This window comes from Equus quagga, chromosome 20, assembly GCF_021613505.1.
Source record: "Equus quagga isolate Etosha38 chromosome 20, UCLA_HA_Equagga_1.0, whole genome shotgun sequence".
Taxonomy (NCBI): domain Eukaryota; kingdom Metazoa; phylum Chordata; class Mammalia; order Perissodactyla; family Equidae; genus Equus; species Equus quagga.
This window is the reverse complement of record NC_060286.1, coordinates 13578025-13603301: the sequence shown is the minus strand read 5'-3', so window position 1 is coordinate 13603301 and position 25277 is coordinate 13578025. Positions and strand designations below refer to the sequence as shown.

General features: G+C 41.7%; 1 protein-coding gene across 9 annotated transcripts in view; it reads right to left on the bottom strand.

The window, feature by feature from the left end:
- Positions 1-25277, bottom strand: part of LOC124231003 (DNA repair protein RAD51 homolog 2) — a 560668-nt gene that overhangs the window by 97762 nt on the left and 437629 nt on the right. The window lies entirely within an intron of this gene.

The window sequence follows — 25277 nt, the reverse complement described above, 5'->3', positions numbered from 1 at the left end:
TTCTAAACATAAACTCTAATTCCTGCCAATGGCTATATATTATTACAAACAGACTGTGTAACAGGCAAATCCTTTCATTCTTGTTAATAGGTTCAGTCATTACCCTCCTGCTATATATTTAACTTTGTCTTTTTCCCCTTCTGGATGTGGGATGTCCCTTGCAGGAAACAGCAGCTGTGTCACTAACCCTGGACATGATCCAAGGCCATTTCCATATCCTGTGGGAGAACCATCCCCTCAAAGTTTGTTGTTGCAGCACAAAGTAGAAGAAAGATCATTTTTAAAAATATACGTTGTATACAGCACTTTTTGTCCAGAAGTGACTTCTGTGTGACCCAGAGAGATGACTAGGCTGCAGTTTCCAATTCTGCGACTTATACCGAGCTAGTCATCACAATTATTCCATCCATTACTTAAAGGCAATAAGCTCTGGAATGGAATCTAGTAGCCAGAAATAATATATAATGACTTGGGAGGGAAAATGAAAGATGTGGCACCCATTATAGAATAAGGGTAGTTTATGGAATAGGAAAGCCATTGACTGAGTTGCACCCAAATTCCAAAGCTAAGCAGCTAACACTTTTTCCCTTGAGAAGGGTAGAATCCCAGTTTCACATTTTACCCAAAGAACAATGGTATGACCAGGAGAGAACCTCAGAGGACATAGCAATGCTTTGTGGATCACCAATACTACTTCCTGAGTGTTCTAATTTTCTTAGGAAGGTTTTCCATAACTCAACTCAATGGATTCAATCTGTGCGAGAGCTGGTGTGATGAAGTGCAACACACCAAATCTGACAGAACGCCAAGAAAGTCCTGATGGTGGTTTCCTAAATGAGTTTCTAAATTTTACAAATAGCCAAACCCATTGGCACTGGGCAATTTGCCTTAAGTGACTTATTTTTAGATGAAAAGTCAACAAACATATGAACAATCTGGAGATTCAAGCAATGAGCCCAATGGGTGATATCAATGTGGAACCACATCTCAAATCTCAAGAGAGATGAATCACTGGGCTCTTCAGGACAAGCAAGTGCTGGCTGCAGGAGGAGAGCTGGGTACTGGGTAAACTGTACAGCCAAGGGACTCAGGAGGCTGCTGCTTTTTGTAGTTGCCATCTCACTGCACACAGAGGAAAAAAAGTACAATAACCCTCCCCCCCGCCCCAAAATAAAAGAGAACAACAAATGGATTCCAGCAGCTATCTTGAAAATGAGCCACAAAATCTCAACTTGATTTTGTAGTCACACTTCAGAAGTTTGTAATCTACTTCATTTATTCCTTTATAGGCTTTCCCTTACAACTCTTAGACTGCAAATCTCTCTTATAAATTCACTGTTCTTTTTCATTTCTTTATGAAGCAGCAGAGTGTTTCCTACCTTTGGAGTTAGGTCTGGCTTTCTTGTATTAGGACTCTAACGATTTCTCTCATTCACTACTCCAGGGGTGCCAAAGATGCTAAAGCAGCAGCCTTCATAACAGATACGCAGTCCACGTAGTACCACTCCCCCCGATAGAGTCCACAGGAGCTGCTGTTAAGCACTTACAATACAGCAGACCAAACAGCCACTATTGATCATTTGGAATTGAATGGAAGATGGAACCTATCTGCCACCTCTGGCTAGAAGCACCTAGCTATTATAGAAAAAACAAAAAGAAGGAAACTCATCTATTTCATAGGAAGAAAAACACAGTTGATGACAAAACCAAAATAAATATGAGAGAATTCAAATATTCTGCCTTTGCTCTTGGAGGTGGACATAAGCCTGGAAAAGTCAGCTATGATGGGCAGGAGTACGAATAACGAGGAGGCCATGGACTTTGCCACGTACTGGCTGTGGGATTCTGAGGAATTTACTTTACTTCTCTGAGGCTGTCTACTCATTTGGGAAAATGCAGGTAAAACATTTGCTTCACAGGTTTCTATAAAAATTACAGGAGAACGATGAAAATAAATACTTGGCTCATGATTAAAGTTAGTTCTTTTTCTGATTAGCTTTCTGGTATTCTAGTTCTTAAAGCAACTCTACCCAGCTTTAGTAATATTTCCTCATTAAAAAAACACCCACCTTTAAATCAAATCAGCAATAAATACATAGCAGGATTCTGTGAACTCTTTGTGGCATCCAGACAGATCTGTAGCCAGTAAGATAAGACTCAATTCTAGAATGTTGTCCCATGAGCTCTTCTGCGTGGCTGCCAGAAGTCTCAGAATGTCCATACCCTTAAAGATACATTTCAAAAGAATGCATTTTTCAGAAGTTACCCCTTTTCTATCCAAGTTGCGACCCCAACAGTTTGTTTCCATCACTAATAATCCCACTCCTCAGGACCCAAAAGAACCACTTCTTGATCCTCTTCCTTCAAGGAAAAGAAAGATGATTTTAGCCTGTATCTTTTACATGGGCCAGATTAATCACCAGCTTGGCCTTCATGTGCCTTCACATGCTTTTTCAGTGCGGAACCCTCCGCCTGGAATACCCCTCTCCATTTCTCTGCCTTATGGACTCAACCTTTTGTCACTTCCTGTAGCCTTCTCTGGACCTCTCTAGTCCTAAGAAGCAATGGCTCCTTTCTCACGTGTTCCTTCAACCCTTATGAATGTGCATTTCAAATACCTGTTGATTTGTCTTGCTCTACTTTAGACTTCATATTCTCGAGCCTGGTATACAATAGGCATTAAATAAATATTGAGTAAGCAAATTAACAAATTAATTTTTTAAAGTTCTTAGCCCCTTACAACTCACACATATGGAAAGTCTGGGGGTCTTCTGACTCAACTGTAAGGTAAGAACAGGAAGAGAGTAAGCTTTCCATTTTACAGGTGCATCTAATTTAGTCTAGATAACAAAATCATGACCAAGGAAATTAATATCAAGCACAATTTGAAAAAACATTATTGTCATCATCTCTTAGTTCCAATAATACATCTTATGAACAGTGGCCATTCTGTAGAGGCTTTCACCTTGCCCACCTATCAGATGAACACACACAATTACAATGATACCACAGTAGTCTGCAGCCCCTTCTTGCATTTTATAAAGTGGACTTCAAAATGCTCTGGAGGGGCCAGCCCCATGGCTGAGTGGTTAAGTTTGCATGCTCCACTTTGGTGGCCCAGGGTTTCGCCAGTTCAAATCCTGGGTGTGGACATGGCACTGCTCATCAAGCCATGCTGGGGTGGCATCCCACATGCCACAGCTAGAAGGACCCACAACTGAAAATATACAACTATGTACGGGGGGGCTTTGGGGAGAAAAAGGAAAAAAAATCTTCAAAATGCTCTGGAAAAATCTGTTTTTATATCCTAGAGTTCCTGAGAGTGAAATGTTACAGTTGGAAGCCGCTTGAAGCTCATTTAAACACTTAAGTTATTAATCCTTTTCTTATATGTTTGATATAAGCCTTAGGGCACTTGGGAGGGCGATCCAATTACCCAGTTTAGAGAATTGCCCTTTTCTTTCAACCAAATTCAGAGCCCTGAAATTTTGTTCCACCAATGACTTTTTGTTTCAGTCAAACAAGGTCACAGAAGAGGCCAATATCTGCCAAGGCCAACAGGGGTTTCATTTTCATGCCCACTAATGGGAGCAACATAAGAACCTCTTAAGAGCATTAATCTAGAGTGTGGGACAACAAGCCTGTTATTTATTTACCAACTCCCAAAGCCACCATTGCCAGTTTCTGGCTATTCAACATTTTTGGTTACCATTTTGGTCTTAGTCAAACTCATCTTCTGTGCATCTGAAAGACAGAGTGGGATTTGCCAGTAGGCAAGGAACCTCCGGGGAGATGTTCTGATGAGCCCCAAGAGAAGGCTGCTTGGCTCCAGGCAGACCAGGCACAATTTTCATTTCTCTGGAGTCAAAAATTTCTAAAGTTAGCTTGTCAATGAGTAGATCAGAAATTTTCTTTTGCCATTCATCATCTGCCACAGATCTTATATTAGTTACTTTTATTTATTTATTTTTGTTGTTTCCTTTAACAATCAATACTAAAGCATGAGGCAGCCTAGCTTTAGCTAAGACTGGAGCACTTCCATCATGGCCAGAGGGAAGATGATCTGGCCACTGTCCTATCACCGTCAGAGACATAGGCTATCTGCTGGAATTGAATGTGGTGTGTCCGCCATTTTAAGCTAATGAACAGTTGAGAATAAGCATTTAACAGACGGTCCAGAGAAATAAGGCAATATGTCAATCCATTTATCAAAACTTCCAGGACTCCCACTTTAGGATTTGTGAACAATTAAAATGACACTAAGGTTGTTAAGAGAAGAGTTAATCTTAGGAATGTTTATTAAACTCAAGGATAATTAGTTATCAAAAAAAGTATGTTTCTTCAATTTACCAAAAAGTGATACCAATCTTTGAATTGTTCTGTGTTTGCAATACAGCAATCAACAGAAACATCTGGAAAACTCTCCTTCCTGCCTGAGTATTTCACAAATGTTTTAAAATTATCACTGGAAACAAGTCAGGAAATGAAAAGGTAGGGGAAAAATATTATATTCTTCTAGTGGCCCAATCACAAAGCCAACAGTTTTTGAGTCTGACATATCAAAGAGGTGACAAAATTTTGCAACCAGTTAGAGATATGATTTATAAAAAGTAGAGGAAGAAAAGATAGTTTAAAAATATAATTTAGACAGCCATACAGATTCTGATACATACTGCTCAGATGAGAGAATGTCAATTGATTGCCTCTTTTCATTTATTTATTTATTTATTTTTTGGAACAAGGAGAAAGAATAAGTAGATCATGCTGATTAGTTAATGATCTGGAAACTAAAGGACCTGGGTTTTAATCTCAAGTCTTGAAATTAATTCATCATGTGGTTTTGAGAAAGACTCTAATCTGCCTAACCTCAGTTTTTCCAGAGGAAATATCTAGATTATCTGATACATCATGATTTGCCAAACAGAAAGCCTTTACAAATAATGCCTGTGCATCCAAGCTCTGAGGTTAAGCTACCTTCAGCAGCGTGAAGACCTTGAACACTGGAGGGCATGAGACAAATAGGACAGCTCTTTGTTTTCTAGTGGTGTTATCAGGGTGTGGGTAGAAATAACCTCATGTCTTTCCTCATTAAACAGCTAAATCGGGCACAGAACCGGACTTCTCTTCATTCCCTATTTGACATACAGGACTTTTCTTTCCACATATTCCCCTGAAGCTCTAGCGTTAAAATGATGGTCTGTTCTGAGGCAGCCCACAAAGTATTCTTTCCTCCCACTTCACTTTCACTTCACTATGAATTCCAACCCTGTAGATATCCAGTCCCGAGCACTTTCTTTGGGCCTATAGGGGATAGGATGAGAAATGTGCCAAGTACTGAATCCCCAGTGCACTCACCCCAGAGTAGCCTCACTCCAGTCAAGGGCAGTCAGATGCCAGCACGGAGACATGGCACCTCTGCCCCAGCACCTGCCAATTCCTGCCTAAAACCATCCGAAGAATGCTGGGGTCTAGGGAGCATGAGTAGGAAAATGGTAACTGGCAGAAGGGAAAACACGATCCTGGTCTCCAAACAGCAATAAAAATAAAATTAAACCCTCACACACACACATAAGATTCTTTATGTCTTCAATTGACGTTGCCTGAGTACTTCACACTGGAACTACGTGCAAGAGGATTTTCTGAAAAAACAAACCACACACAAAACAGACCTTACTGCTCCCTTGAAGGGGCTTATTTAAGGCAAAACAAGGCCTCCCATCATTCCTGTGAGAGATCATTGTCCCCCTTGTTGCCACAGTGCCCTGTGAGGCTGTGGGAAACAAATGACCTCAGAGGCACTGCAGTGCGTGTCACTGCAAAAGAAAAGAGGAGCGAGGGGGCTGGGGGACGAAGGGGGGCTGCTGGCGAGCCGAGCCCTCCATGGCGTGGCAGTCCTCCAATGATAGCCCTCCAGGCACAGCAGGAATGAGGCTGTAGGCCCCAGGAGTCTCCATCCAGCCAGTAACGGGATTAGGCTCCCATTCCCCAGAAGCAAAGCGTCTCTCTGGATGTCCCGCTGCTCGCCCTGGTCAATCTGGCCTCTAATTGGCCCTCCTCACAAAGTGCCCAATGATTGCTAGTGTCTCACTCTGTTTAATGGGTGTCTTGAGTCAAGAGAGGGCTCTTCTGAGGCCTGTGAGGAGCCCGCGGTAGCACAGGGAGGGGAGAGGAGAAGAGAATAATAAGGGATGAGTGGGATGGCTGGAAGCTGGGGAGGGAAGCAAGGAACAAAAAATAAGTGCGATCCAGAGAGAGGGAAGATGGAGGCAGGGGAGGAGAGAGTTTTAGGATGAGTGTGATGGTGGAGCTAAGCTGAAGTGAATTCCAAACAGATGTTTACTCTGCCACAAACTGTGCTGGCACTGGGGAGGGAAGCCCACTGTATCCTTGCTCCCACTCAGGGCATGTGCATAAAAACAAACAGGCAGCCCAGCCAGAAGTATGCCTTTCCACAGCCCAACTCTCTCTCACAGATTCTAACACACCATCCATTTTACCTTTTCTCCAGGGATCTCTGCGAAATAGAGCAGCTGACGTGATTTCCCTCTTACACATGGGCACACAGGAGCAGGGGAGGGTAGGCCCTGAGCCTTACTAAGTTGGCACCTCTACGTTCAATACACACAGAGACAACACACACCACCACCACTCAGTTTCCACCTCTCCCTGGTGGCTTACAAGGCTTCTAGAAACATGTGGTAGAACATCATATTTAACATTCAGAGATGACACCAGTGCTGGCCCTCTGCCCCTGGCCCTCCTGCTCGAACCACACGGCTATCTCAAGCAAAAATGGAGGAGGGGGACAAGAACAGGCACAGTTGAGAAGAGCACAGCATGCTGGCGCGAGGAGGCAGCCTGATTCAAAGCCTGCACACTTGAAGAGATGCTGTCTCTACAGTGAGGAAAATTGAGAAAACACAGAGGAGCAGAAAGAATTAAAATAAAATATCATATATTAACATGTAAATACACACACAGAACTACATCATATAGTTTATGTATGAAATTCCTTTTGTATCTGTGTGTATCTCCTACGCGAACACGTAGTGCATGGGTGTGCACATTTCTTTTCATGGACTGTTTAATCACCTATGTTAACTCATCAAACATTCACTCTGTGTACAGCACCAATTTCTGAAAAAGGGCTGCAAAAATCGTGTTTATCCATAGCATTTGTTTTGGCCTCTACAAACAGGGAGACGTGGTGTTTTGCAGTCTCAAGGGTAACAGGAGTGGTAAGTCAGCGAATACGAAAAACAATTTTGTACAAAAAAATCTTCCCTCACAAAACTGCCTCAACTGTGGTAATACAGGTTTTTGAGCCAAGCTGGCAACTGGGAAATACTGGTTTGGAGAGGCTGGGCTTGGTGCACAAAGGTTCTGCCCATTTTGAGTTGTTTACCAGGAATACTTGGTTTCCTGCCCTCTTCCTGGTGGTGCCGGGACTGTGCAAACACACCGGGAGTGATGCCTCTCACACATACGTTCATTCCCCCAAGAATACAAATCAGAGATAGGAAAGAGAAGGAATTAAATAGATCACATTTCTATTACGTTTCTTTTCAAACTGGTGCTTACCTTTTTTCAGAGTCGTGATGATTATGAAAGAGTATAGGGTCTAGAATCAGAAACCTGAGCCTGAGCTCCCCAACTTAGCCTCTCTGCTCTCTCCATCTCCTTCCCTGTAAAAGGGCTGGTGATAGTACCCACATCATCAGACTGTTATGAGAATTAAATGAGTTAATACATGAAAAATCCTTTAAACAGTGCTTGGCACATAGTATTAAATATTAGTTGCTATAATAATTATTAATATTAATTAAGGTATTTCCCTAGTCTCACTCCTTTTTAGGAATTTTAGTACCCCAGTCAAGGATTTATAAAAACAATGACAAGAGCTAACATTGACAGTTTTTGAGACCTCGCTGTGTGCCAGGCACTAGCGGTCGTTTATATGTAGTCTATGTACTTAATTCTTCCAACAACTCCATGAGGGGAGTTCCTAGGCATCTTCTTTGGCCCTCTGACAGAGGCACTGTATTATTTTGAATCATACGATATGGCTGATCTTCAACTGTTGTGCATCTATAAAAACAGCGACTTCATTTAATTTAGCCTAATTTCTTTGGGGGACGATAGAGACTTCAGGGGAACAAGGACAAGTTCGAGGAAAGAAGATACACAATTCAAGGACCAGGAGGCTACCCCTTTGCTCTATCCCACTCCCTAGAGCTAAAACACAAAGAGAGGGTACGATTCTTCAGGGAAAAAGGAAACAAGAAGATGACAGGTATAGCAGGAGCAGGACTAGAGGTCAAGGAAGCCAAGTGAAGGAACCAAGTGTAAAAGCTGTGGCTCTAGAAATTCCTGGAAAGATTTCCCCAGCCTCAGAAAACAATTTCAGGGCCATTCGTTCAATCGACAGATATTTACTGAGCATCTAATAAGAGCCCCCGAAATAGAGAGGAAATGAGTGAGACCTGGATTCCAACTTTGGTACAGTCATTTGTTAGCTATGTGACCCTAGCCAAGTCTCTTAACTTCTAAGCCTCAATGTCCTCACCTATAAAATGAAAATGATGCCACCTATGATGTGGAGTTATTGGGAAGGTTAGAGACAATACGTGTGAGAAGTGCCCAGCACATGGCACTTGCCCAATAAAGAATAAGTATTACTATTACTATTACTGCTATTGCTATTAACACTAATACTACTGCTGCCACTAGTACCACAGGCATTGTGCTAGACACCTAAGCTTGGGGCCTGCTGTCAAGGCATCATTCAGGGCAGCCTTTTATGGCAGGAGCACTTCACCAGTGAAGGGAGGGGAGAAAGCATTCCAGGAGAGGGAGTGGCACCTGCAAAGGGGGAGAAGCCAAAAAGGCAGGCTCTGGGCTGGGCAGTCTAGAAGTGTGCTCGGGGAGAGGGAGTGCGGAGGAACAGAGGAAGGCCTGGAAGGGTAGCTGGGCTCAGGATGGAGAACAGGCAAGTGCATTTTCTCCTCTGCCTTCACCAGGAGTTCAAAAGTGAGCAAGACTAGACAAATTTTAGGAGATTCTTCTTTTTAATTGCCAAAGAATTTTTTTTTTGGATTGTTTGAGCCTTTGTTGTTCGAGACCCAGGAGCCCAGCCCAGGCTGACCAGGGTTCCCCCGCAGCCTGCAAACACAGTGAAAGGTCAAAAGTAAACAAGCAAAAAGTACTCAGGCCAAAGGCAAACCGGAGGACTTTTTTTCTTTCTCCTTCTTCCAGTCTCTGAAAGGACTGCTCTCTAAAGTCTCTATTTCAAACAAAAAGAACAGACAGTTCCAGCTTCTCAAGACTAGCAGAGAAGAACAACCACTTTCTTTAGAGAGAGAAAAAACACACCACTTTCAGCAACATTTTTGTCAACAGCATTTAAGATGACTCCTCTGAGTTAGCCAAGAGGAGCCCTCAAAAGGTGAAAAAACTTGATGATATGCGTGGCTTCTGAGGGAGGTAACTGGCACTAGGCATTGCTGGGCCCTCCTCAAAGGCAGCTGACTGGCCTGGCTGCCCAGCTCCTATGCGCTCAGGCAGCAGCTGTTGGTGTTGACCACTACCCACCTCGAAGCAAGAAGAGAGAGGACTTCGTTTTTATCCCCCCCTCTCCAGAGACTGCCATTCTCCTTTTCCCCGGCTCCCCCCCCCCCCCCCCCCACCTCTCCCAAAACAGCACAACGTGATGCCTGCCCCTGAGCTAAAGGAATCCAATCACCCAGAAAGGGGACTTTATGAGCTTTGGGAGCTTTGGGCGGATGGAGGAGATTAAAGCGAGGTGTGCTTTACGTCGTTGTAGTTTACTCTCCTGCTGCCCTATGGAGTAGCCAATTCCTCACCCGGGGACAGGTCCGCTTGTTCCTCTTGGTGGGTTCTGTTTTTCTTTCCTCCCCTGTGGTTTTTGGTGAGTTGGAGGGAGGATGCAGTAAAACTTCATTTCAGTTGCATCATAAAACTGGGAGAGGCTGGCCTATGGCAGCTTCAAGCAGGTAGGGCAGGCACAGCTGTTGCAGCGGCTCCTCCGTGGGGTGGGGTGAATTTGGAGAGGTTTCAGAGAATTCTGTCACTACTTGCTGGGACTGAGGCAGGGGAGCACAACCCAGTCTTGCCTTCTCTAGAACTGGCATCTCCAATTTCTTCTTTGGTTAAAAATATTCAAACTGCATGGTATAGTTAATCATAAAATGGAATATTCTTAAAATATCTTTCTAATGGTTTTTAGAATTTTCCTTACTATAGGCTTTCATATCATGCAATCTAACTGAAGAATAAATTATAGCCCAGATCCTGCATTCCATGGACCAACCAGACCATAACCACCCCAGAGTTTTCAGACTGGACTAAATAATCCAAGTCACAATAGAAAAAATACAAATGGGCAATAAACATGCAAAAGATGCCCAATCTCTCTAGCAAAGTAAAGCAAATATAAACAATGAGATATAATTTTCACTTAAGAGAGTCACAAACATTGAAAAAAAATATAACCCCTGGTGTAGCAACAGTATGGGGAATCAAGAATTCACAAACATACTGATGGGCATGCAAATTGGTACCTTCCTGCAGGTAGTTTGGCAATACATTCTAAAAGAGAAACATGCATACGACCATCAATATCACTTCAGGAATGTATCTTAAGGACATAATTTGACAAGCTTGTAAATCTGTATGTAAAAGGATGTTCATTGCAATGTTTTTTTATGGCAGAAAAAAAAATGCAAGTGACCAACAATTGGGAAAATGCATAAATGGGTTATGGCACAGCTATTTAATGGAATATTCTAGGGAGCCACTCTAATTAATGGTGTTGTTCTGTATTTCTGAACATGGAGTTACCCACAGCAGACTGTTGAGCGAAAAAAACAAGGTCACAAGCAGCAAGTACAGTACGATCTTGTTTTCTAAAAATGGCATGTATGAGTATGCACATTCTGAGAGATATCTGGAGAATTACTCACCAAAATGTTATCTCTCTCATCGGTATGATTTAAATTGACTTTTCATTTTTCCTTTATACTTTCAATATTTTTTTTTAATTCAGAAAACAACAATAACAATGTCTATTTTCATCTTGGGGGAAAAGTCCTAAACCACTGGACTAATCCGGGCGCTGAAACTGTGACCAGCAAGCCTCATGACTTTTATTCAGTCTAGTTCTGGGGAGGTATTTACCAGAAAGAGAACCATGGCCCAGATGATATTAGAAAGAGTTTATTAATGTATGGAATAGGAGAGGGTGGACGAAAATCCCCAGAGACTTGTGGGTGGATTTAATTGGAGAAACTCATAGACCCACAAGCTCAAGTTCTACTTTACTTTCTGCCTTTTCCAGAATTTATGAAGCCGGTAACAAAATAGTGAGCTAAACTTTTCAGGCAAATCATTTGGGTTTTAGAAAATATTAAGGTGAATTTTAAAATACTCAATTGACTTTGAGGATACTGGAGCTAACCAACCACTCAATGAGATTTTTATTAATGTTTTCTTTATGCAGTACAAAGAGTTAAACAAAAAAAAGTTGTCTCTCCAAGGCAATACAAGAAATGGAATGTAAAAACACACTTGCACTAGTCTCACCAAAGCATGAGTGCCATCCCTACTATTCCTGAGCAAGGTCCATTTGGCGGCTGCCTGCACCCCTCCAATGACAAGGCAGAGTCCTCTCCACTGTGCATCAAGGTCCCCCCAACAGTCAGAGAGCTTGCTTCACTGGAATTTTTCCTAAACGTTGAAAGGTACTCAGCTACTACTCTAATACTAGGATTATCTTCTCCTTTACAGAAACGGAAACTGAGTTGCACTGAGACCAAGAGGCTTCCACAAAGGCATTTCAGACCTCAGAGCTTGAAATGGGCTCTGAATTCAAAATTCAGTCCTGAGTCTACCACTGAATTTTATTTTCCTTACTCAAATCATAAGTGAGCCCAGAGGCCGGCCTGCAGCTACCCAAGGGGTTGAACTGACTTACCTTCCCCACCAGACAGCCTAAGATATTCGGGCTTTTAAGCTTCTGAGTGCCCAGGAGTGACAAATTTCATTTTTTCAGTTTAAAACATTATTAGAAGATACGAAAGTTCTTATAATAGGCACACCACCTATCTAGCATCACAAAGAGCAGTGAATATGACTCCTTTTTCTAATGTCTTTACTACTTTAGAAGTAACCTCTTTGTCAAGAAAACATTACCCCTATAGTCAACACTTCTAGATAGTTTTTTGTTTCATAGAAGTGGTGATGAGAAAGGATCACATGTTTGTTTGTCTGTTTGTTTAACATCACAGGTGGTTCTTGTATTGTGTACATGGGATTTAAGACATCCCTTAGAGATTCATTGGAATGGGTTACCCTACCTGGTTACACCAGTTGGGTGGCTTGAGCTGCCCAGAAACCTCTTAATAGAAGCATGGCTATGTGGACACAGAGAGAGTCTTCCTCCAAAGTGGCAACTTTTCAGAAAAAATTTAAGTGACAGGTTGACAATTCCATGCTTCCCTTGTCCTGCTGCAACAACCAGACAACAATGACCCGGGCCCCTCCCCCTAACACCAGGCTCTCTGTTCTGTTATGACCTGGCTCCATCTCTGCCTCCAAATTGTTATCCTCTCTGCTGTTGACCCCATAGCTGCCTGGAAACCCATCTTGCTCAGCCAGGGTCTTTGATCTCATCTCGCTCAAGTGCCAGTCGGAATCTCCCATGGCAGATCTGGTTGTGGAGGATGGAAGGGACAGGAGAAAAGGTAGGCACACCTCTGTGGCAGCACCCTTGCCCCAGTTCCAGTACTTCCCCTCCATGATCCTGTCTTCTACACCCACAGACACAGAGGACTAGTCCAGCTCCTGGGACAAAATACCAAGGAAGCTACTCTACTGGCTCATATTGTCACATTAAAATGCAGAAAAAGATGATTTCAATCCTTTGTAAATCCACCATTACCATCGATGCATCACTTTCTCTTTCTCTATGGGGTTAAATAGGGTTCCATATGTTATCTTCTAAACTTTCTAAAGGGAAAGGAGGTGCTACTGGCAACTATGCCAAGACACCAGGTGTAAACCAGGACTGACCTCAGAAATTGGGATATGTGTTCATCTTAGAACTGAGGAAAACAACACAAAATAAAGAGAGGCAAGGGAGGAGGCCCAGAGGGGGCTGTTTTACTCTCGACCTGCTTTCTGACATTGCTAGTAATAAAAAACCCTTAGAAACTTCCTGTATTCTTGCTTCACGAACTGGAAAGATGGAGAAAAGCTTTATGATACATTCTGTAGGCTAAACATGGGGAAACAAACAGTGTCATCCCTGCCCTTCTCGTTATACCCCTTCCCCTGACCTCACCTGATTCCTACCGCTGGTAGTAAAAGCAAGGGACACAGGCAGGCCAATCCTTAGGGTCCTCAGAAAAGATAAAAAGGGGGTGAATAGGTTCAGGTGTAGACCCAGAAGAGCCTCAGGGAGTTTGCATTGACTGGTTGGTATCCCAGAAACCCCTGGAGCTCTGTCTCTGAAGCTATTAAGCCCCTCCCAATGACAACAAGGTGGACAGTCCTGTCTTCTGGCACTTGGCAAGTGGGATGGAAGGAGAGTGAGGAAGAGTCCCCAGGTCCATGCCCAGGGCAGTATGATGGAAATCTGTCCTGGTACCTCAAGGTCCTATTGAACGTAAGGTCTCACAGAAAGGATCCTGGTCAATGAGAGTCTCAGGTGACATCGGTCCAGGAACCTAGGTGCTTCTTTTGGGAAGAGTGTGTTACAATCCAAATAACCATCTTCTATGTGAACTCTTAGAGCGCACCCACTGGTAAGTTGGAAGAGTTAAGAGAGGTATTTCCACGTGGGCAAGGGGGTAAGGCCTGGTCACTTCCCAGGTTCTTGTTAGCTTTCAGAATGTGTCCAAATGAGGCATGAGAGTTGGCCACAGGAGAAAAAATTCACTTTGGCAACCTCACAAGTGATAATAGTTACAGAAATATAGCACCACATAGTTATTTAGGGCCTCATCTTACTCTAAGCTCTCTCCTCACCCAATCTCATCCATTAATTCATCCTATCATTCATTCATTCAACTAACATTTATCCACACTCATGGTTCAATTACCATCTATAGGAAGATGACTCTCAAATATTTCTCTCCAGCCCAGACCTTCTCACTGAGCTCCAGACTCCTACATCTTCTTGTGTACCTTTTCAGTGTCTCAAACTCACCTCAAATTCAATGTCTCCAAAGCCAAGCTCATAATTAGCTCTTGAATTCATTCCCTTCTCTTCCTCTCCACCACCATTACCCCAGTGCAAACAACCTGCATAGCCCACCTGGATAACCATGTGTGCCTCCCAGCAGGACTCCCTGCCCCTCTCTATACCTCTAATTCATTCTCTACACTGCAGCTAAAGGGGTCTTTCCAAAAGGCGCGTCTTATCACCTCACCTGACGCCTTGTCTGAAACAAGTCAATGGTTTCCCTCTGCTCTTAGAAGACAAAAACTTCACCTTGGTCTGCTCTGACTCTTCAGTCAGCTGCATCTAACACCGCAGCATCCTCACTCTTACAGCGTCTCACACGTGCTGTGAATACTGTCTTCATGAATGCTCTCCTCTAATCAATGCCTACTCTCCCTCCAAGCTGCAGGGCCTCTCTTCAGCAAAGCCCTGAAGAGTGTGTTGGGTTCTCCTGTAACGCTGTCTTAGCCAATGCACCCCTCTCCTTTGAGGTAAGGATCACAGCTGTAATTGCTCATTTACTTTGGGCTTCTCCTCCTGTAGACTGTAAGCTGTGTATAGACGGGGCCAGGTCTGTTTGGTGCGCCAAAGGCAGCCATCAGATAATTATCGAATACAGGAAAGACAGAAGAAAAGAAGCAAGGAGAGAGCTTATTCCCATAGTCCCTGAACACAATCTGTACTTTTCTAGTTTTGGAATTCTGTTCATGCTATTATTCCCTTAGTCTAGCAGACTCTTCTCCCCCCTGCTAGTTAAAACCCTATTTCTCACTCAAAGCCCAGTTTAAATGTCACCATCCTGTGTCTGCCCTTCATTTCTGGCATGCTTTGAACTTGATCTTAATTAGGGTGATTTATGTAGACAGTCACCTTTTGAGCAGATCCATGTCTTATTTGTCTCCATATCCCACCACCACCCGTGTCACCAATCTCTGGGCTTAGGATAGTGCCTTCGACAGGCTTATTGAAAAGAAATGAATGCAATGGAGACACTGTTAATAAGGTTGGAGCCATGAAGGAAGGATTCTTTTTTAGAGTTAAAGGACATCATGTTGTATAGTCACACTGTTGCCCAGGGCCACCCTATTTAAGACTTTACTGAAGCTATACTGGCAGTTTTGCTAGACTTTTTTAAAGAAGAACTCAGATGTAATTTCTACCTTCTAATATCCCACTATCTAAAGTGGAGAATGATAACAAGCCAAATGCTTCCGTGTAAGCATTACAGTAGGTATGTTCAGTGGGTTTGATGAATGGAGGTGGAGGGAGGGCGATTCCCTGGGGCAGCCATCACCTCCCCTTCACTAAATCAGGGAAACCGTCTATCTTCACGTAATTCTATTTACTTAACACGAGCCTAAAGAAAACTTGTTTTACTTTATCCGTCTGTCTCATGGTTGCCACAGTATAATTTTCAAATGAAATTTCTAAATGCAGACCACACACGATATTTCAGTGGACCCAACATTGATTTATGCTAAGACTGGGGAAAGGGGGATGCTCTGAAGAAAGATGCTTAGCCAGCAGTTTTCTGACTGCCAGCCTTTGCTTGCTCTGCTATAGTAGCATGCAGATGTAGTTTACTGTCTCAATTACTTCTGGATTTGGACCATTCAAGAGTCATATCATCTCTGCTATACCAAGTAGGCAGGAAAGTCAAAACTGTGATTCCTAAGACAACCATGGTGATAGAATATAAATTAAAAGGCCCTTGCTTGCTTAGCCTTCATCTGAAAACATCAGATTGCAATTTGTTGGACAGATTCTATAATCTGCAGATGAAGGCAGTTATAGGGCTCAAGTTTATCCAGCGTTAACAAGCCCTAATAGTCTAGTTCAGCTCAGACATAACAAACGGAAATGGCTTTAAATTATCCTTCCCTAGAGACATGATTTCATAAGAGAACAAACTCTATATGCACACAGAGAGATTTCCAATGTAAACATGTGGTGGAAGCTAAAAGCTGCAGCCGGGGTTTCAAGCCTGGATATGCCAATGGCAGGGTATTTGATTTCAAAGACACCGATTTCCTCCCAGTGCAATAGCATGCATGCTTTTTTTGCTGACTACACTTTGAACTGCAGAATACACACAAGCTTGCATATATGTGTAATTTTATAGTTTTCTTTCTAGCTGGATATTAATAGATTTTATTTAGCCTTTTCCATGCATAAGTATGACTGGGATACAGATGCTTAAAGGATAGAGTTCCTCATGGAAAACACAGGCTCACTCATCACCTGGGCTGTCTGAAATGTGCACTAGCCTCTGAGGCTTTGGGGAATGCAAGGTGAGCAACCTGGCTCTTATATGTTCAAGAGGAACATCAGCCCGACTCTCTTCGAATACGGAAAAGTGAGGAAAGGAGAATTCCCTTGCACTATACAAAGGAGAGAACATCCTAGCTTGTTCCTTTTGGGCTAGTCAGGTCTAAAAAGCCTAAGACCAAGATTTCACAATGACAATCATCCAGTGTCCATTTGGCCTATGAGCCAAATGAGGTCTGCCTCCTGTTTTTTTATTGCCCATGGGCTAAAAATAGGCTGTATAATTTCAAATAGTTAGAAAAAAGACAAAGGAAAAATAACATTTTGTGACATGAAAGTTACATGAAATTCAAATTCCAGTGTTCATAAATAAAGTTTTATTGGAACACAGCCACGTTCATTTGTTCATATACCGTGTATGGCTGCTCTCACACTATAAGGCAGAGTTGAGTAGTTGCAACAAAGACCATACAACTTGCAACACAAAGCCTAAAATATTTACTATCTGGCCCTTTGCAGAAAAGGTTTGTTGATCCCAGATCTAAACTATGAAACAAAGGCAATGTTGATCTTTAATTGCTATTTTTTGTCTGTTTTTAAACAAACCTATGCATTATGCCTAGGAACTCACAAATGAGTTAAATATTCCTTGCATTCATATGAGAATCCACTTATCCAAAGTTGAAAGCCTTGTACAGTTTTCCCCCAAACTTTTAAGTCATGTGTGAACGATTTAGACCTGTGATCACAAAGTCAAATGGATTTAAGAGCCAAACAGAAACCACAAATAAAGAGGAAATCTTAATTATTATTAAAATTTGAAAATACTGTATGACTCTGGCCCAGTGGGCACAGCTAGCAATCTCTGATTTAGACCATGAGCATACCCTGGGACTCTTCACTTTTCAATCATTATAAACTATAAGAAAATTGTGTGTGCTTTGCAGAGCATTTAATATTTTTATATAATTAAAAAAAAAAGTAGTCTACATTATCATCAGAACCTATCACAGAAGGCACAGTTTTAGTGACATTAATAGCTTTGGACTGTAAACTCATGGAGGAATGTCCTTTTCACTTAACTTTTATCTGTGCCCTCTTGAGCCACTCGATGGTCACTTGGTAAATACTTGTGGACTTTACCAGCATTCTTTGCTTCTTGACTTCTCTCTTGCCCTGTTGATTTTCAGAGCCTGGATAGAATATTGAGCAAATTCATTTATTTCATCGCTGCCCTGGGGAGATGCATATTTAAATTACTCCAGAAAGAAGAGGTTCTCTGAAGTTTTAAAAGTCCTCTCTCAGTCCACACAGATATGCTCTGACTGGATTCCCATGCAATCTTTCTGTGTGTGGGTGTTGATAAGATGAAGACTAAAAGTGACTGACAGCCCTCTGAACCCTAACAGGAACAAAGGCTGCTAACATGAGTAGCTGAAACTACTGTAGGCAGAGCCACCTGCTGTTCTCAAGACTACTTCTTAAAGCCAAATCATTGCAATACAGGCCCCCACCCCTCAAGCATTTTGTAAGAGCAGCTAATTCTGTATCATTAAAGTTGTAGGAAGGAAAGGAATACTGCTAACAAAAAGTCCTAAATTACTATTCTTCCATACACATAAGCATGCATTTAGTCAACAAACATTTAAGGAACATTGCTAAAGTGTCAGGTACAGTGCTACGTGTCAGAGGCAACAAAAGGAGAATGACTAGGACTTAGTCCCCAGGATCTTTCGGTCTACTAGAGGCAAAGAGGATTATAAACAATTCATGAAAAAAAACGTGTTGAGGACTACAAGGCACAGAAGGGAATGCAAGGAAGAGAGTGCTTGATTCTTCCTGGGGTGAGTTGTCAAAAAAGCTTCAGAAAGGAGGTGGCACTTTGGTTGAGTCTTGAAAGCTGAGCCGGTTTTGGTCGCAGGGGGAGGCTGGAAGGGGTAAATTATAGGCAGAAGAGCAGCAAAAGCAACCCAAAAATGTGCAAGAGCCTAGCCCATAAGAGGTACTCTGAGGCCTGCACAATGGCTCTAGTGTATGTGTTTCGGGGGAGGAGGGGTGATGGTGAAATGAAGCTGAAAGAGAAGCCATTCAGGGAGAAATGGCTGGAGAACTCGGCAGCTGCCAGATCCTTGAGGTCCTGTATGTATGCTAAGGAGTTTGGACTAAATCCTAGAGGCAGTAAAAAGACACTGAGGGATTTCAAATACAAGAGCAACACAATTACACTGTCACCTGAGAAAGAACACTTTGGCCACAGTATGGAAGAGGGAATGAAGGACTACAGAGTGGGGCTGCTGGACGGTCCAGGTGAGAGAAAATTCAAGGTGTGAACTTAGACGCTGGATGTAGGGCTGGCTCTGAGAGGCACTGAAGAGGAAATCTTGATGATGGCGTGGATGTTTGGGAGAATGGGCAGCAGAGGGGAAAGGAAATCTAAGCTGATTCCCAGGTTTTTGTTTGGTGATGGGGTAACTGGTGGCACTATTCACCATGAGAAGAAATAGAGGAGGAATAGGATCTTTTTTGCTTAAAAACAACAACAACAAAAGGAATCAGTGCCTTCCTGATTAAATCTAGGCTACGAAACCATATCAAATGAAGTTGTGCTTCAGGGTGTCTCGGAAAATTCTTTTTCTGTCCTTGTGGCTTTTGAACGTCATAGATTAGATTAACATGTTGAAGACGAAGCCACCTTAAATCTGTTTTGGAAAAAGATGGGATGTAAGTAAATAATATATAAAATGCCAAGATATTTACTCTTTTAATCCATTCTCTGCACATACCCAAAGACAAATATAGGATCTTTCTAAATTCTTTTGTGAGGTTTGAGGGACCATTAAATCATACACCTTTTCCACACCTGAATTCTGAACCCATCAAAAGAAACAGAGGCCGTGGAAGATATGGCTCGGGTGCATAGCAACAGGGAGCTTTCCCCACACTGGATTAGGCAGTGGCTCCCAAGCTTCCGCGGCCGGTGAAGGACCATGCCTGAATGTGAGGCCTTCCTTATCCCAGACTCCCCAATCAGATGAGCCACTCCGCTTTCCCTGAGGAGGAGGGATGAGAAAGCAGAAGCCAAGAATGGCTCAGGGAAAACCCTCCCTCATAGAGAATGACTTTCCCCCAGTGCCCTGTCTAGCAAACTTTTTAAAAATCATTATTTTCCTATCTTGAACAGTCACATGATAGAATCCAATTCCATTCAGTAAACATCAAGAGGCTTCTGTGTTCCAGGCAGCAGATGAGGCTAGAGATAAAGTGATAAAAGTCCAAGTTCTATCTTCAAATGTTTGCATCCTATTTCAGGAAGCTAGCTCTGCAGAAGGAAGATAATCAAGTGACATAGTAGAGGGGTAAGCAAAATATTGGGAAGCAAAGAGGAAGTAATAAATAGTTGTAATCTTGGGAATTGGAGTGAATATTAAAAAGCACCTTGAATTTTTTTTCTTTCACTACTTATAATATTTCAAGCTGTCATTTCTTTTTCATTAATGAATGCTTTTCATTTGCCACAGGATGTGAAGTTACCTGATGTGCAATTGTGTAATGTATGGGTGGACATCTGTTCTTCTACCTACTCAACACCCCTTCCCCCTTGTCTGGTAACAGAGCCTTCCTTTCTTTTGGAGAGCTGCCCCAGCCCTGCCTTTGGGAGCCTTAGGCAAGTGATCCACTAGGCCAACTGGACTCTTTTTGAAGGTACTGACTTAAAGGCAGAAAGTAAAAGAACCTCATGCCTTTTGAGATCCTAAGTGATAAGGACCAAGGAAGCTGCTTTGCCACCATGTGGCAAAACCCGAGAATAAAAACAATGGGAGGAAAGCAGAGCAGAGAGATTGGAATAGTGATAGAAACAATGATGGTATTGTTGGAAACCCAGTTAGCTCCACCCCTTAGACTTCCTAATTACATTAGCCAATAAATTCCATTGGATCTGTTACTTGCAACCAAGACTTCTGGATAATACAGTATTTATCATGAACTTACAAATTACCTGAAAACATTACTTATAGATTGTTTCTATTATACCTTTGACCTAAGATATCAAAGTTGAGACTTCCACAAAACTTTATGAAGACACTTACTGCTTTAATGCTATAAGATATGTTCTAGGAATCGCCAATTATTCTTTAAATGACAGTGTCATTTAATGATGAAGATACTCTGATACAGTATCATTTATCAACTATACTTTTAGTTTTTATTTTTCCTATTATATCATAGTTATAGCTCAACCTTCATTAACACGTTTCTATGATATATTTTATCCATCACGTATTTTTTTTGCATTAAAATTTACTGAAATATAGTCACTTTGGTTCTTCTTGCTCTTTAAGAAGACCAAATTCATTTTCAATTCTAATTTAGTCATCATGCTTTATCTTAACATTCTTTCTGCCCAGTTCATCTTACTGGCATCTGCCAAGTTAAGTGACCATCAACGTGTAGAAATTGTTGCTTCTCACCTCCCCTGAAAATACCAGCAAAATTAGAATTTTAAATTGTAGGAATGACTGACCCTCTGTTTACTTAGCAGTAAAAGAGAGACAGTGAACCCTAGTTCCCCCTTCTGACCCTATAAGAATGAAATGGGACGTGTGAGAGCATGTGAAGATCTCTGAACACTAAAGGTGGGAATGTTACCTATTGCTTTTGTATTTTACTTTCCCTACCAAAATCTGATCCCTTAGAGAGCCAAGTACCATGGACGTCTTTGGCTACACCATGTAAACAAGATGGTGGTAAGATAAAAAGTAGAAAGAATAAAAGCTGATCTACTTTCCTCGGTAACTCATTCCAATGTTTCAAAACCACCTGGAAGTTATTTCTTTTTTTGGTGAGCAAGACTGGCCCTGAGCTAACACCTGTTGCCCATCTTCCTCTTTTTGCTTGAGAAAGACTGTCACTGAGCTAATCTTCCTCTCTTTTATATGTGGGATGCCGCCACAGCATGTGTGATGAGCAGCATGTAGGTCTGAGCTGGGGATCTGAACCCGTGAACCCCGGGCCACCAAAAGCAGAGTGTGTAAACTTAACTACTACGCTACCAGGCCAGCCCAGGAAATTACTTCTAATAAATATTTCTAAGTGAACATTATTGGTAAAATACTACTGAATACTAACCCTGTGTCAGACCCTATGTTATACTTCTGCTAAAAGCATTTCCTCTTTTTTTTTTTAACTCTTGTGTAGACAAAGAAAAAGTAGGAGCCTTTTCTGTAAAGGATCATTATAGGGTCACATCTCAGCATTGTCTGTGAGAAACTACCCCAACTCGTTTAAACATTCTTTATTTTGATGATTAAAATTACATACATTATAGAAAATGACTGTGTCGTTCGATTGCTATCTTACTCTACCACTTTCCAGCTTCTACTACGTGGGAGAAGCAGATTTCCCAAGGCTCTAATTTTCTCAACATTTAAGCCAATGCATATTTATAAGAGGGAGAACTAGGCACAGAGAACAATACATTCAATGTTTGGCTTAGTGGTATCTGCAAGGTTAAATCATCCCCATATGTGAAAATTGTTGCTTCGCATCCTCATTAGAAAAATATCAGCAATAAAGTTGAAATCAGAAATGAAGTTACTTGGTATAACTTTGGGGTAAGCTAAGGTAAGAAGGAGAATAAAAATATGGCCAAGTATAGAGAAATACTTTGAGAGACCTCAACCGCCTCCAGTCTGAACTCACACATGGGTGGGACCTTGGCAGACATGTTTGAACTATGTTATGATTGGTGAAGGGCAGGCACATTGCCTATGCTAGGCCAATCTGATCTTCTTGTAGGAATTTATATTGAGAGATGCTAGTCAGGTTGGACTGGTCAGCCAAACCGAGGGCACATAAACTTGGGTACTGAGGAGGTACCATGTTTGGCCATGTGCTCATGAAGCAGTGAAGGTGGCTAGCTGAGAAGTAGAAACAGAAGGAAGCAGATATATGAAGAGAAGTAGAGCTCTGAGTCCACCAGGTTCTGAAGGAAGCTAGGCAGACAGAGGGATACACCTGCAGAGGGGGGACTAGCTGCCTGGGTCCTTGTCAATGCTCCAGTTCCAGGCTCTGGGCTCTTATGAAGCCCAGATGGATCTCATGCCCTTGGGTTCTGCAAGATTCTCCTGCTTCCTTACAGTAAATTTCCCTTTTTTTTTTTTTTTGTTATGACAGTTTGAGTGGGTTTCAATTATTTACAAACAAAAGAGTTCTAACCTGGGCAACAAGACAGAGGGGTTCTCAATTCTGGCTGAGCAACAGAATGCCCTGAACAGGTTTTTGAAAACACAAATACACCTGCCCTGCCACCAGGGATTCTGATTCAGCAGGTCTGGGATAGAGCCCAGGCAGGGAAAATTTTAAAAGCTCAACCTGAGAGCTATGGCTTGTGGAATGGCAACCAGCACATAGCAGAGAGCTAGGCATCAAAGGAAAAAGGGTATTTTGGACCAAGATAACAATGGCAAAAAGGGAAGAAATAACCAAAGGATGCAAGAGTGCACCCACTTTCACAAAGCTGCATGCCGTAAATGACTAATCTTAGCATTTACTTCCACACTGAATGGAGTGTGGTCAACTTCAGTCATCTGTCATGAAAGAGCTTTAAGGTTCGAAGGACTCGAAGTATTTCAGTATTCACCTATCAATAAACTGTCCCCTGCAGCTTTAAATCTAAATCATTTTGGTACCTGGAAGCATCAAAACTTAAAAAATATTACTTAGCTAGACAATTATAGGTTGTGACGGGCTAGGTTAGGCACAAATGAAAATAAGATGTGGGCGTGTACAAAAGAGGCAATTAAGAGGGAATTTGGAATAGAAATTCTCCCCTGCATGGAAGAAATTGAGTTCAAAAGTTGATTGCATTCATCTGACAGCAAGATTAACACCCAAATTTTGGAATAAATTAGTAAGTAAAACCACAAGTGAAATCACCCTCTTATTACTTTGACAAAGGAATTTATCTCAGGTTTAGAGAATGGATCTTTTCTGAGGCGGGTGAGAAAAATTACTGTAATATTTATAAAAACATTTTTTCAACAACTATAAAAAGGAAATTTATAATAGTCTACTCTATGGAAATGCATCTTTTAAGAACTACATTATTTGGTTAAGAGGTACTAGGAACAAACAAAGATATGGTCAGCTTTCTTGCAAACTCTGGGAATGAATTCTCCACCACTGAATGAGTTGGTGTCTGAAAGGCACATCAGGATTAACATACAACAGCAGGAGTTTCAATAAACTGATACAGAGAAAGACAAGCTGATTTGGGACTTAGAAACCTCCTCCATATAATAGATAAAAATTTGGCAGTGAGTAGAATGCTGTCATCATCTTATGTTAAGGTTCAAGGCACATCTGTTGAAACGACTATAGGAGTTTGGATGTATTGCCTTCTTGAAAAACTCCAAGAACTTGCTGGTAATCGATTGGAGCATCATGATAGCAATCCAGGTATTGGACAATGAGACCCCCGAGGACTGAGTCCTTTACTATGATCACCTTCATTGCTTAGTATCCCTCACGTGTAGCCCCATGTGTACCAAAAGGGAAGAGTAAGTGTTGAAAGAAATATGAAATAAAAAGGAAATATAATCACCACCACACATTTATGACATCGTTCTGGACAAATAAATAATCTTACCTTTTTGAATTCTGCTTTCTTAATTGCAAAACTGAGACTTATCCAAGTCAAATACAAAGGAAGATACTAATGACAGCTTTAAGAGATGGGTATGTGGGTTAAGGCAAAGGATGGCAGAACCATAATTAAATATTCCATTTCCTCAAGAGTTTGTTCTACAAATGATGTAATAATAATAGCTAACATTAGTTGAACACATATATCAGATACCATTTTCATGTATTACATTATTAATTCTTTTAACCCTCATTATAGCTCCTGAAATAGGTTCAACTTATCATTCTCACTTTTACTGTGGCACAGAGAGGTTAAACAACAGCCAAGGTAAAACAGCGGGAAATGGCAGAGCCAGGATATATAACCAGCAAGAGTGACTTCTGACAAACCTCTTAACTTCTATGCTATACTGCTTCACAGGATTAGTGACCACACAGACTTTTCCCTTCTCTCCTTCTAGTCTCTTAAAGTGTTGCTGGCCTAATGACCATTTCCACAATACCAAACCTGAGTGGGGTGCCTGCTTGTGCACAGTGAAGGCTCTGTAGAAAGGATCTGTAGAATCTTCATTAATTCCCATATGTCAATGCATTTGTTACTGAAAAATCAGTAGTCACAGATTCTGGTCCCTACTCCACCTTTAATTAGCAGATGACTTTGAACAAGCCTTTCATGGCCTCAATTTCCTCATTTAAATAAAAGAATTACATTAGATGATCCCTGAGGCTATTTTCCAACTCTATGAAATGCTATGAAAAACAGAAAAAGATTCCAGGCCTCTTCTACAATTCCTCACATTGTCGTGCCTTATCAGCACCGCTTTCAGAGCTTGTAACCAGCTCTAGGCGAGCAGGTAAGTTAGTCGTGGTGAAACCTGTTGGTATCATAAAGGAAAGTTGACGTGGTTTGGGACTGGAAAGATGCAAATCAGAAAATTACTGAAGGGCTAAAGTATGCTGTCTGTACTAGTCAAATGCGTGGATGGCTATCTTCTTTTTTAACTTTGAAAAAAATTTAAATACAGAAAAGTATAGAGAAAAATATAAGAAACACTTTCTATATTTTCCTCAGTTTTCTTCTTGTTTTTTGGCTTGTATATTAAAAAATATATCAAGTTGAAGT